The following is a 15,286-nucleotide window of genomic DNA, read 5'->3' on the forward strand; positions in this document are numbered from 1 at the left end:
AAGCAGAGAACTAATATTTTTTGATGACTAATTCCTGGAATTTGCAAGTACTTTTAAAAGATACAGTCACCAGCTTAATATAATATGAATGATTATTTCCTTTAGTACAGTAACATTAAGTGAGTGCCCTGAAAATAATTTTCATTTCATAGCAGAATAATATTTTGTGGTACAAGTGGTCTTGTCTATAATTATAAATGCACCTATGCTGTATGGAGAGAGCTAGTATTAATTATGTTTATGTTGTAACAGAATAGACCAACGGAGTAAAAACGTCTCAATACTATGAAGCAATTTGACAATTACTGTGGTCTTTTCTTACTACATTATTTACATTACTGTATACTGGAAGCATATTCCAGATGCTAAACTTAGAGCAGTTAAATTATAATAGTGAATTATAGAAACAAACAACAACAAAAAAAAAGGATAGCATGAATAATTGCTAATTCAGCTATATGCAGACCTGGGATAGCCTCATCTAGGTAGCTTTTAGGACCTTGATAATTAGTGAAATCAATCCACGCAGGAATAGTTCTGCTGCAGTGCTGCTAAATGTATACAGAAACACTGGCAGTAGATGTCAGTCATGGAAACTGTGTCAAAGGCAATTTTGAAATGAAAACATAATTTTCCTTTTCAAAACGTGAAGAAATGAGCTAAACAAGTCCTGTCAAATTGTTGAGAATTATGCTATTTTCCACCTTGTCTTAAATTGCTGTGAGCTTAGATTGTACATTAATAAAACACAGAACCACATTCTCCAGGCATTTCCCTGTTTTTTGAGCAAAAAAGAAACTTTATGACATGTCAGGGGAGCAAGCAGAGCTCCTTAATATTGTACTACCTCATCCTTCTCTCATAATGTTAGGCCCAAATCCTGCAAGGACATGCACAGATTTAGCTTTATGCCCTGTGAGTTATTTCTCTGACTTAACAGGAAACGGAATTCCCATTACATTAGAAAAAGCCTTCTTTTTAGAGATTCAACTTGCTCATCTATCAGCTACCCATTTTAAGTTTTCTGATCAAGAATTCATGAGTGAAAATAAGTTTTCTTTACAGTGAACAGGAACGCTTTTGTGTAGGATTTAAAACTTCCAAATGCCCAACCCAGTACGATTCAGCCACTTTTACCACCAATGACTTTGCATGTTCTCCAAACATCCTCTCTTAAAAAACCTGAAAAATTAGCGGACTGATTATTTTCTCCAAGCAGCAGAATGACACATACTTGATTGTTCAATGGAGCAAAGGTTTTAACTATCGTCTTCAGGTAAACCAATATTGCTGAGAGAATTAGTATTACCCTATTGCCAAACTCATTCCAAAACTGAGATGAATCCTGATGAGCTTCAAGTACAGACTTATAATGAAGTTGGTGACTCATAGCAACCCCATATGGATCTTTTCAATAAAAATTAGGGACAAATACATCTGTCATGTCAGATAGAAGCCTGATGTGAAGTGTAAGGACAGTGTACTTTACAGCACAACAGTTCTTAAATTAAACTTATTGTGATATTTGTCCAAGGTAAAAGCACTGACAATTTTTTTTTTCTTTTTTTAGAAATACATGCTGTAGCATGTAGTACTTAAAATTCTGAAATCACCCTCCCTGCCTTCTATTCTACATTTTCATTACAGAGTAAACTGATGCTCCCTGTTAAATTCTCAGCAGCCCAAGGAAACAAATTATATTCTAACTGAAAATTATTTTAATCAGCATTGATGTGGTAGTGGCTCAGAAGCTTTTCCCAAACCTTTTACAAACCTGAGCTACATACAATTCCTTACCTTCTACTTTTAATATTCAAAAGGTTGTTTTCCTATGTCTCAGTATCAATACTGACTGGAGGATGAATGGATAGAGAGCAGTCTTGTGGAGAAGGACTTGGGGATACTGCTGCGCAAAAAAAAAAAAAAGGATATGGGCTGGCAATGTACACTTGCAACCCAGAGTGCATAAGAAGAAGCCAGCAGGTCAAAGTTGATTCTCCCCCTCTACTCTGCTGTGGTGAGACCCCACCTGGAGTACTGCATTCGACTCTTGAGGTCTCTACCACAAGATAGACATGGACCTGTTAGAATGGGTCCAGAGGAAGGCCTTGAAAATGATCAAGGACCCGGAACACCTCTCTTATGACGACAGGCTGTGAGAGTCTTCATGAAAGGAGTTCAGCCTGGAGACGAGAAGGATTTTGGAACACACTATTATGGCCTTTCCATACTTAAACAGGGCTTATCAGAAAGACAGACAAAGATATTTTACCAGGAATTGTAGTGACAGGACAAGGAGAAACAATTTTAAATTAAAAGTGGATAGATTTAGACTGGACATAAGGAAGAAATTTTTCACAATTAGAGTGGGGAAACACTGGAATAGATTGCCCAGAGAAGTTGTGGATCATGTAAAGTGTTCAAGGTTAGGTTGGATGGCACTTTGAGCAACTTGATCTAGTGAAAGTTGTCCATGCCTATGGCAGGGTGTTTGGACTAGATGATCTTTGAAGCTCCCTTCCAACCCAAACCATTCTATGATTCTGTGATACTATGATTCTATTAAATATAGTAAAATGAATGAAAGGGAAGGTTTGGGTTTGTTGGGTTTTTTTCATTTATACAAGAAAGTAATTTGTTTAAGTAATAAAATAATAACCAAAGGACTTCCAAAACTAAACTCCATGTATGCCTGCTGTGAAACAAGCCTATTTATACCTAATATGCAAAAAAAAAATCTAACACAATTCTATGAAAAATGTCCTTGTTCTGTCAAGGTTAGTGCTTTGCACTGGATGTGCACAAGAATAAGCTTTTTAATTTGCAGTCAACCTTATTGTAAAAAAAGTTCACAGAAAAAAGACTGAGAGTTCTTTGAGGCTCTTCTGAAAACTTTCACACACGCTAAGTGGAGCAGTATGAAGGGTGTCAGAACAAGTTAGTGAAGAGTCAAAGAGAGCTCAGACCATGGCATTTGGAGAAACGAAATATCAAAAAACGCACCCCAAGCCCCAAGAAAATTGCATACACCCTTAATGTCAGTTAGGTTTTTTTTTTGCTTGACTTTTCTGTTTATGAACACTTTTTTTTTACTGCAAAATACCATTCTCAGTTCCAGGGCTGCACAAAATGTGTTCTGCAATGTTTATTTTTACCTTGTAGTTTAAGGAGTTGGTCAGCACAGTTATTGTTGCTGGTAGTTCAAGCAACAATCTATTTCCATTCTTGTTACTGAGCTAACTACATAAGTACTGTTATTGTTCTCCTCTCATTTAGAAAGAAAATACCTAGATATCAAGCACCTACATCCTTCAGAAGACACAATTTTCACAACCAGTTCTATTCCCTTTTTATTCAATGACTCAACCTCTTTCTATTATTCTTTACTTTTCTTTTTTTTTTTTACTCTCCAAGAAAACAGTTGGTTTTCTGTTTTATACATACACACGGGGATCAGTGGAATACACTTTACCTTTTGCATAGGTTTTTGCTGTCACAGTTCATGGCCAAGCAAAGAGCTCACCTCCTAGTCCATTTCTTTCTCATCCACTCAAGTTGGTGAACAAATCAGCAAGAAAAAGAGAAGCTACACAGAGAGTTCCTGTCTCTCCCAGCACATGCTCACTATTGCAGCTGAACTGGAAGTGGAGGGGGAGTTGCCTGTATGGCTGACTCAAGTCACTTGGGTTTGTTCATGTCACTAAAACATGAGAAGAAAAATGTCCTGGGTTCAGAACAGCACCTCAGTGAGGGTTTGATGCAGTGCCACCATATGAGCCTGTACCTATTTTATTTCTTGGTTCTCTAGCTGTCTCATTCTTTTGGCTCACAGATGCACAGCACTTCACACATCACTTCAGGTTTCTATCACATGGTAGCTCCTCCATCATTCTCCCTAGCCCTGGTGGACTCCTGGACACAATATGAGAAGACACAGCAAAGCCCCAGTCCCAGGGGAGAATTACGAAGATCTGCACCTCTTGTGTCTGTGAGTAGGCATCACTGCTTGATGGTGTGTGGCAGCACCAGCTGTCTCCTAATTTGAGAACCTTTTTTTACTTTTCATTATGCTACCTGTTTTTTCTGTCTAGCTCACGAGAGTTCTCAATTATTTATATTTTAAAACCAATGTTACATGTTTGCTTGTTTTTCACTTGACAGGGAAGTAATGTTTAAACTGAAACTTTCACAGTTTGCATCTCTAATAAAAAATTTCTTTTAACTTGTGACTCTGTCCCTCAGAATATATTTGTAATTTTTCCTCATGTTTACATGCAACTTCTTAAAAGCTCTTTATTATGTTAAATATTCCTCTTGCTTATTCGTATTTTCTGTTTGAGACGCTTTTCATATATTTATGATAAAAACAGATTTATATTACTTTTTAAACTTCTTTTTCTTTGCTTCTTAACGAACTACCTGGCTAAATAATTCTTTTGGTTAACACCTCTGGGATAGCACAGAGTGCTGGGAGCACATTGCTAATACAGTCTGGCTACCTCACTGATTTAATTGCCTCAGAAAACAACATCATGAAGAAAAGGTGCTTTCCTCAGAATAAAATTGATGCCGAGGCTTTAACCCCTCTAAATTTTCCTGATACTAGTTCAGCAGAGATAAAGAAAGTTGACTGAAGAAAAATATATGGTCGCAATGTTTGCTTTGTAGACTGAGCCACCACAGCTGCATTTCATTGCAGGTGATCATTGATGCCAGTGTAAATTGGAATAATCCTTAAACTATCACATGTGATGTAATTAATGGTCATGTACAGAGCATTACTGGGATTATGACAGTGCTATGGTGTAATTTTAATCACAGCTGCAGAACAAACTTGACTTATATACTGAAGAGTTCAGTTATTGTTAAGTAGAGGTGGGGAGGAATTTTCGAATATTAAGACCATGATGTGATGAACTGAGGAATGTATAGTTGATTTGTTTGCTCTCAGTTTCTTTAAAAAGGAGTAGTTTGAGTATAATTAGTTCCATGGCATATTGATGTCTTCCTTTTCAACCAGCTGATCATTCGGGGGACGAATAACATGTCTCCTGGTGGGTGTGAAACAAGAAGTTGAAGGGTAGGGCTATCAGTTGTTTGAAATGAGGCTGAGATAATCACGTTACACAGATGGTAGAAAGTAAAACATCATAAGTAAGAATAAGAGTTTGCAAGGGATTTTCTGTAATTTAGAGACACTGGGTTAACTGAGACTAAGCCTAAGAGCAGGAATCTGCTTGCAATAGAAAAAAAATATGTACAAAGTCTTCTTATATTTGTTCTGACCTAGCTAAAAAAGCTAAAAAAGCAAAAGCTTTTCCTTTTTTTTTTTTTTTTTTTTTGTAAATTTGGGGTGTGTGTGGTGTGAAAGCTTTCTGGGTTTGGGAATTTATGATAAGGTAAAGGCTGAGTCAGCTCTAGCTCAGTGATTTGGCAAGTAAGAGCCTGTTACAAATTACAAAACTGTAATTAAAAAGACACAAAAGTAGCAAATACTCTCTAGAAAGAAAACAAGCCTTTTAAATATTTTTGAATTTTCTTTCTCCTAGCTATTGCCTGATCAGTTTGTTCATGTGAGACTCTGTTTCCCTAGATAATTCCTCAAGCCATGGAGGAATCTGTAGGAAATAGATTCATTTGATCACGCTCCATAGTCTTTAAGTAATCACACTGCTATGGTGTTTTAATCCAGGAGCAACAAAAGCAGAAGGGTAAAACCCACTGAGTTCAAGTTATAGGGTCAAGTGTGCTTATGCAGTCACATATTTCCTTGCTGAAATTTCATCTGAAGTTCCATTTCAGTCATGATGATGGTTATCTATCGTGACCCTTAAAAGGCATTTTTCAGTGTGATAGTAAATGTGTAAGATGAATTTTCAGTCTTCATGAGCAAGCAATGATGTGACCAGAAAAGGTGGCAGTTACATGGAAAATAGGTAAAAATATGTATTTTACTGTGTTTTACTCCCTTTTCATACCCTCTGGAAGACAGTGAAATTTCACAGTGTATGTGTACATAGTGTTTGTGTTGCTAAACATGCTAAAAGTGTCAAAACATATGCTTTTCTTTTTTTGTTTCTTGCTTTCGAATAACTTTCTCCAATTTGTAATAGTAGTCAAATGTAAACAGAAATGTAGATTAAAAAATAGTTTTTTAGCAGTGCATATTATGGCCGATCCCCTAAAATACCTATATTTGAGACCAAAGGCATGCATTAAGAATAGTATTTTAGACAATATTCTTCTTTTAAGTCTGTGAAACTTCAGACAAAGTGAAATACTCATCTGATTCTTCATTTCCCTTGCTGTGTCTAGCCACCAGGTTGCTCGTGATTTTAGCAGATGTTTCTGCTTTTGGTTGCGAGACAACTTAATGAACCAGGTTTTTCTCTCCTTCTTTTTCATTCTCCAAGGAGCAAATGCATTCATGAGCAAAATCTTTGCTATACTTTGGAAATCAACTTTGCATGTTTCACCCAATGTTTCCAGCACAGTTATACAGCAAAATTTGTAGTCTTGCTACATTATTTACGAAAATACATAAATAATTTAAAAAAATGTAAGGTTTGGAATGGTATGACCAATAAGAGGACCCACTTTCTGTGATGTTAATTGCAATATAAATCTTTGTCAAAGTTGTAACATGTGGTATCTTGTTCTCTGTTATCCAGAGCAGAATAAAGCTGGGTCCTGGAACTATAGCAGTAATTTTTAAGCAGTAAAAATTGGAAGTAGCTCGCATCAGTAAGACAAAAAGTAATTCCTCATTCCTGGAATGAGGAATAAAGAATATATCATTTGTGACCTGAGCCTCCTTAGATAACATAAAAATATCTGTAGCTGCTTTGACTTCAGTGGAGGTTTACCTATTTATATATGTTGAGGAGCAAACCTTTACTGCGACTGGAAGCAACAGAAATGCCATCAGTATCAAATATTGAGATAATAACCAAAAATTATCCTCTGACTCGTCATTATTCATTTAAAAAACTGACCGAGAAAAAGGTCCTTTGCGTAGTTTGGACACCACATATAGACGTTCAGATAAAACATTTCTAGAAAACATTTGTAGGGAAATTTCTGGACAATAACATTTTCATTAAAAGATACTTATTTGCTCAATGGGTTTTCCAGAAGATTTCACAACTCAATATCTGATTAAACTAATAAGAATTATATATATAAGTTAAATATGTAATTTTAGGGGTACGTTCTGGTGATCCCAGTATTCACCTTTCCAACCGTTCTATACTTAAATCCATTCAAAATCTGGTTCAAGATGTTATCCAACAAAGCACTGTTCTTTCACAGATATTGAGATGTAAACCACATGAATTTGGACACAGTTCTGGTTGAGGTAAATAAGTCTGTTTACATAAAATGGCCTGAATAGGCACTAAAAATTTCTTGCTTCTGGTCTGCCATAAGCACGCACCAGCAGTGCTGATATCTCAAGGGCAGAACTTCCTGACTGAAGGAGAATGAAGGGTCTATAACACTTTAAAAACTAGTTGTATGAAGTAAATCCAATGCAAAATTGAATTTAATTCTTGGCAGACTAAAATAGTTCTGAATCACATAATTTGAAGAGTACACAAGCCAGATGCAGTTGGCAGGCGGCTGTGTGCTTGCTGCAGAATCCCATGGGGGCTTACTGTATACTGTTGGTGAGGAAAGGTGGAGAGGCAACCCAGTGACCTTTGAATGGAAAGTCTGAGCCTGGTAGTAACCAGGACTGGGATGAGGGCCTTCTACTGCCCTGTTCAATCTGATTGCCAAGAATCAAACATGTTCCTTTTTTTTTTATTTTTTTTTTCCAAGAGCCTTGCCGAACAGGTATGTTTTTTCATTCTGGTGAGGAATTATTTGTACATCTGATTGATAGATAGTCTGATAACTTACATGAAGGATTCCTTTTAACTTTGTTCAAGAGTCAGTGAAAGTCTATGAGAAGTCTAAACTACTGCTTTTATTGCTACCAGTAATAACACCATTAGAAGAATTACCTATAATTATTAGAGTAGCCATGTGTGCAGCCATTGTAAGCACAGCATTTCTTCACCAATAGCAATATCCACAGTGTAATCAAAAAACACTGCAGATTATGATAATTTGAAATTTGAACTGAGGGATTCTTCTCACAGTATATTAATCATATAGGCTTTGTATCTAAAATCTTATACCTGTTCCAGGGAAAAATAGATAATCTGCAAAACACTTTGAATCTCTGCCAATTCAAAATAGGCCCAGCATGTACTCTTATTAGTATTCAGTGTTTAGTTTCCAAATTTTAAATTAGCCAATATTTCTGCTTTGCTTTTTTATTTTTTGGGTTGTTTTTTTTTTCTTTCCTACTGTCTTTCTGTAGGTTCTGTAAAATATTTCTTTTTCTCCTTTATAATATCAATGGTATTGTTGAAAAATTCATTATATTAATAATTTTCCCTGATAAATGCCCTGCCAGCTCTTACAATGTGTTTGAGATTCTGAAATGCGTTGAGATTTTGAATATAAAATATTCTTTAATTCATTTACATTAGATATGGCTAAGGTCCTATTGTTCATCCAGAAATTACTCCTAATGTATATAACTTGTCAGAATACAGGACAGAGGATTAAAGGTGTAGATAAAGAAAATAATCTAGTATCTAACTGCTTAGTAACAGATTGATCAACACAACAGAAAAGTAACCTTTTAAGTTTGTGTTGGTTTTTTGGTTTTTGTTTTTTCTTTTCTTTAATACTTAAATTGCCATCAGTCATGTTGAATACAGCAGGACCTTTGGATTGACAGGAGCAAAGTTACACTATGTGAGACATTGTGCAAACTCGATTAAGAGGCAGTCCTTGCTCCAAAAGCTTCCATTCCAAATTCGGTTTTGTTGGAAGTTTTTCATGATCAACTGTAAGTACAGTCTGAGGACATAACATATTGTTACATGCTACCATGAATGGTTTTATGACACCCATAAGTGTACCAGACACTGCTTCAGTCCATAGAAAGTACACAGAATACCACTCAGAAGCTGTGTAGTCTTAGTGAGTGATTAGGTAAGTAATACTGCAGCAGTGATGGTGACAATAAAGAACAAGTTTAATGCATGCAAGCATTTACACTAAAGGAAAACTGAAAAATTAAAATATGTCTATGGACAGCAGCATAGGTTCTTTTTTTTTTTCTTTAATATGAATATTCCAGGATTAGCAGTATTCTACAATGCAGCAAAGTGTTGATGATTACAGTCTGAAACTTGTAAGAAAATGAAGCAATAAGTAGAAAAAGTATGACACATCTGAGAGAAAAGCATTAAAGGCAGAGTTTTAAATGAGTATCTATGCATTATTGGGAGACATTCAAAGGGATGTATTTGTTGATGAATATATATAAATCTGGCACGGCTTCAGCATTAAATATGCTCACCAGTTATGTTTGCTTCTCAAAGAAAGAGAAAGAATAAGACCTGAAGAAAAGGGCAAGGTTTTGGTAATGATCTTCAGACAATGGGTAGAAACTGAGATCAGTATAAAGCAGACCCAGGAGGCAGACGTAGCTTATGAAGTAAGAAGAATAATGATTCAGATAATTAGGAGAATTATATTCATTCCTTTTTCTCTAAAGCAGCAGATGCCAGCTGTTGGAAGTTGAATATTAAACCTGGCATCCCTGTGGTATGATCCAGTACAAAGGAACCTCAGTTGTAATATCATGAAACAATGTTCTTAAGGATATAAACATTCTTATGTTTCTTCTTCAATACTTTGTTAGGCTTTTACCACAGCTAGAGGCAGACGGGGTCAGGCTTTGTTTAATTTTTAGAAAATACAGAGTGCATATGTCTTTTTTTTCCCCCTGAAAGAAATTTTCTTTCCACAAGGAATTCTGTCACTTACAGTTTTTCTTGCAAAATAAAATGTTTTAAAAAATCTAGAATTCCTTCCATTCTTCCAGAATGGAATTTCAGCATTTTAATTACTATTCATTAAGTTTATAAAATACATGGCTTAACTGGCTGATGAAGATGTTTTTAAAATCCAGTCAGTAATAAATGCCTAATATTTTCACTTCTAAGTCTTTGATAAGATTGGTTGCCTTAAAGATGGAATATCTCTTTGCTTCTAGCAGAAAGCGTACCATACTAAGCAAAAAGGAAATATTAACTTAATTAGGTGTTCAGGGATATCTGAGACAAGCAAATATTGTATGTTCTAGCAGCAGAAGTTGAAGTATTGTCATGAGTCTTTCATAAGTACCTGACTTTTTGAATTAATATATTATTTTCAAGCTAAGAACTTCATCAAACAGAAGCCATTTATTTTATATAAATTTACAGATGTGTATACACAGTGTGTGTGTAATGTGTCTTTCTTCCTAGGGGTAGTTATCTGTCCTGATTAGATATCAATGTGCACATATGCAAATGTTATTCAGTTATATGCATAGTCCATTTACCATGCTCTGATTAGCAACAGGAGCCAGCTTCAATTTCAAAGTGCCATAATTAAACACTGGCCTAAGTTCTATCCCAAAATCTAGGAAAACTAGACCAAATTGATTGCTCAGTGACCTTTGCTGCCTCCTCACAGACAGTGAGTCGGGAAACAAAGACCCTGTTGTTGAAAGAGAAATGAAAAGAGGGAAGGAGAAATGTAGGATGTAACAGTATTTGTTTTCCTAAATGACATGAATTTAATGTCATCTTCTTTTATTGGAAGGAAAGTTTTGGGTAGCTGGAATGTGTCTTCCTTTTGCAGAAGTGCTCTACTCCCTGCCTCCTGGTGGAAGTCCTGGGCACTTCCTGCCTCCCCTGTCCTCTTAGCAGTAGCTGGGCTTCAGCTAGTCCCCCACTAACCTCCTCATTCCATCCTGCTGGGTGGAAGCAGGGCACTTTTTAGTGACCTTTTTGCTTCTGAAAGTAGAGCACAGAATACTGGACTCCACACAGTCTGCTATCTACAGGTTTCAACAAGTGGCATTTTCTCTTCCTAGGACTTCAGTATCCTAAATCTGCAGGTTGACCCATTTGATTAGGATGAAAGCTTGCCCCAAAGACTCTTTCACTCAAATCCCTTTCTTTGCACCAAATGTGAATAAAGTTTTGGGTTTCCTTCAACAGTTTTCCGGGATGACCTACTGTTCTTTTTTAGGTCTTAGGCTACCTGGCTTACATATACTGATCTTTGCTTTGTTGGTATAAGGAAATTAAGCATTTGGAAGAGTATGACGTAAAAGTCCGGCATGTTTTGATAGAAAGCTATTGGGTATTCCATTTTAGAAATGTTTTTATTCTCATTTGTCTCTGTGGCCATCTATCTAAATTAATATGTGCACCTCTCCTAATGATTTTAATGTGCTTTCACATCTGCTAGCATATACTGCCCCCCCCTGCAGCTGCTGGTACAGACCCCTCACATTTACTTGCACACCCTCACTCATTTGAGTTGCTGGCACTCAGACTCCCATAAAAATACATGAGTTAGAAATGCCATTTAATAAGAGAGCAGGGAAAACTGCATTGATTGCATAGTATGGCCAGATGTTTACTGACCAGCCACCTGTTTACATGTGACCAGCTCCTTTTATCCTCTTACTCCTCTATTTTTCCATGCTTGTTCCTCCCCAAACCACCTTGATCCCTCCCTTTTTCTGCCTTTGATTCCTCCCCTAAACATCCTATAATGTCCTGTGCAATCACAAAAAGCTCTTCCCATAATGTGTCCCATACTCCTGGGCAGTGGTCCTCCACAGCTGGGAAGGTGATCTTCAGAGACTCTGCACTGGCTTGTGGTGGTGGGTGTCCCACCTTGGCACAGGAGCTAAGACTCTTCTGAGATAGCTGTGGAAAAATCCAGAGTTCATTTCTCACAGAGGTTATTGGGGTTCCCTTGCCTGGCATTGTCCCTCTCTGCTCCTTTGTGTGTGTGTGTATAATCACATGCCCTAACACCCACATTTACTTTTCTGCTGCTACGTTAATTTTTTTTTGCTTGGAAACTGTTTAGACAGCCAAAATAGAGGGAGACATTCAAAGTGGTCTTATTTCTGGCTGTTAGCTTTACATTAGCAAGGCAGGTAAAGGGATCTGAGAAGGAGGCTAGAAAGAAATGTGAAAAGTAAAGTATGTCGAAATAAAAAAGAGAAGTGAATTATTACATTTGGATAAATAAACACTATTTTGTATGGTAAATTTTGGCAATATTCATTTTAAAGCAAAAAGTCCAGGAGTAACATTTGAAAGCATACTAAACCAAGCTTGAGTTTGATGTACTTAGAGAGTGTTAGCGATTTAGTGGAATTCACCAAATGTTGAAATATTCACCACTGGGCTTATGAATGTCAGTTTGGCGGTTAAAGGTCAGTCCTGAATAAGTAGCTAAGAAAGGCTAATTTGCAGTGATATGATTAATTCTCCAAGATTGACTATGACAAGCTACTGCTGTCATTCTATTAGTTATCACTTAGATAATTCAGCAAATCTCTGATCAAAATGTTGCACAAAATTTATGATAGGCTTTCAAACTTTGAAAAGATTTCCAAGATTGCTTTGGAGAAATTCTGTGGCAACTTGATCCACTTGTTTGTTGCTTGCTTTATTGTTCTTTTGGTACTGCTACTGTGGCATTTATTCTTCGATAATTTAACTACTATAATGGAGGTTACAGGTTGTATTCATGGCAGGGCTTCTTGACTCAGCATTGTATTGTTACCCTACAAAATGCTAGTAAGCAAGCTCCTCTCAGCTAACTCTAAAAGGTGTTCAGCTGATTCAGGAAAAGGATTCAGCTATTCTGCTTGAAAATCAGACCTTTTTAAACTGCCATTCTGTATCTCCTCAAATATCATTTGAATGAATGCTTATGTGATCTCCATGCAGTTTCAAATCCACTGATATTTGGAAGTATTTCAGAAGTGGCCTTTACTTTTCAATAGTGAAAAGGAAATGGTCATTTGCCCATGACTCCAGCTTCCCAAGTAATGGCACTACCTTTAAGCATTACTAGCTATGCCAGCTGTCTTCAGCCCATTGTCCCTGGGGGACAGTGATAATCCTATTTTTTCTGTTCCTTACTGCAGTGTTCCAGAAGAAATCAGCCCTTGCAATTCTTTCATTTGCTATGAGGCAAAGGGTGTCAAGAGCATGAAAGACCACTTCTCTTAGAGTTTTCTTATCCTCAATGGCAATCTGAATTTCTGTTTCCTGTTTGTTTTTCAATCTGCTGTGACTTCTCCATTTCGCATGACTCCGAATTTCAGAGAGAATGGCTATTTGTCATTTAAATACATTTGTTCTTTCCTCTTGCATTTTCATAATTTATTTTCTCTGTCAGAGTAGGGCATGGACTGCTGCATGTGAGTGTAGTTTTTTTCAAATGTAAAAATAATGAAATAGTGTGTGAAAGACGTTCTGGGTATTTGTTTTTGTTGGTGAATTTTGTTGGGTTCTGACCTGATTCGGACATGGTTTGTAATCTTCTGTTCAATCTAAAGAAAAACATATATACATGAAATTATATCTATATATGTATAAATATCTATTTAACTCAGAAGATATTAAAATCCTTTTAGAATGAAAGCTGAAAAAAAAATGAAGTAAATTTGGTTATTCATTTCACATACATATCAGATAGAAGCAAATACTAAGTTTGGTTATGTGAGAAATAAACAAGAATTATAATTTTAATATCAGACTTTGAAAAATAATAGTTAATATTTTCACTTATCATGAACTCTTTAAGCTGAAAAAAATAAGGTCAGAGTTGTTTTGGACTATGATCTGAACAATTAATTTTGATTTTTCATTGAAAATCATTGCTTTTTGATTGAAGCTTTAAGTGATCAAGTTGTGAACATATATAATCAGAGACAAAATTAAAAAATAATATTGTTTGTATTCTTGTCCATGTGAGTGAAAAGGGAAAACCCATTCTTTTTAATTCAAAGTTCCATTCCCACTTGATTTATGGTGTGATGTGATAAACCTGCTATAGCGCTTGCTATCATCACCAAGCCTTGTGTTGAAAGGTAGCCTTGTGTTTCTTTCGTTACCACAGTAATACTTCAGTGACCTTTCTGTAGGCCAGAATAGAGGTTTTGTTCTAGAATAAAATCTGAGATGTCATCTGGCTAGGACATGCATCCTGCTTTTATGTTCTTTCAACACATGAAGTCTTTGAAATGCTCTACGAAACAGAACTTGGAAAGACAGTATGCATATGACTTTGAGTAAAAACTACTGGCCTATTATATTGCTATTAGTACTGAAAACTAACATGTTTGAAATTAAACAGACCTCCACAGACTCTTGACATCAACATAAAATTGCCTTTGAGAAATTATATCAAAGAAATTTTTCAATATAAATGCTATAATGCTTATATCACCTCTACTAATGGCTATGCAAATGTGCTCCACAACAACAAGAGTAATAACAGGCCTAGATTTAACAAGAACAAATATTCTTTCTGGTTTTACTCTCTGTATGTCTGTAAATCTTTCCAAATGTCCATATTATACCAACGTACAAAAAGTCCAGACATCATATTTTTTGCTAGTACAAATACAGGCATGCAACAATCCTTTGATTTTTCCGGAGTTGCATCACTTTACAGAGAGAGAGATTTTCACTCTCAGAATTTCATAAAAAAGAACATCAGCTTCAATGTTATAGTAAGCCTTCTGGCAACAAATGAAATAGCACCTATGTGTATTTCCGTAGTTCAGAGAAAAGTATACTTTGATAACATCTAACTTGAAAACAGCTAACTTGATATCCATTCTCTTGGAAATTCAAACAGTTGCTTTTGTTTCATATTGAACAGAAATAAATACCTTTAAAAAAAAAATTGGTGAAGAAGAACAAGGAAATACATTATCTTGTATTCAGATATTTTGTATAACGTAGAGTTATTTGGTTGGCTACAGTTAAATATCATTTTGGTTTGTATCATTCTGCTCTAATGTTACTGTTGTGGGGGTTTTTCCCAATATATTGACAAAATATATTAAATATGACCCATTGGTGTACTGGTATGTTAAAATCAGTAACCCTCCCTAATATGTAAGTTTAAAATATGAAGCTTTTCTTTCTCCTTTTTTATTTTATCTTGCTAAATTGAAGTGTTCTCTCACAATCTTATAACAATTTTATCAAAATTGATTAAAAGCTTTGAAATTAATACAAAACTGTATTTTAAAACTGTCATGCTGAGAATTATTCACCTAGTTTTAATTTTTTCTACCAAGAGCTGTTGCCTTCCCAACAAATCAGAACTCTCAGGCTGTTGTGCC

This window comes from Strigops habroptila, chromosome 1 (assembly GCF_004027225.2).
Source record: "Strigops habroptila isolate Jane chromosome 1, bStrHab1.2.pri, whole genome shotgun sequence".
Classification (NCBI taxonomy): domain Eukaryota; kingdom Metazoa; phylum Chordata; class Aves; order Psittaciformes; family Psittacidae; genus Strigops; species Strigops habroptila.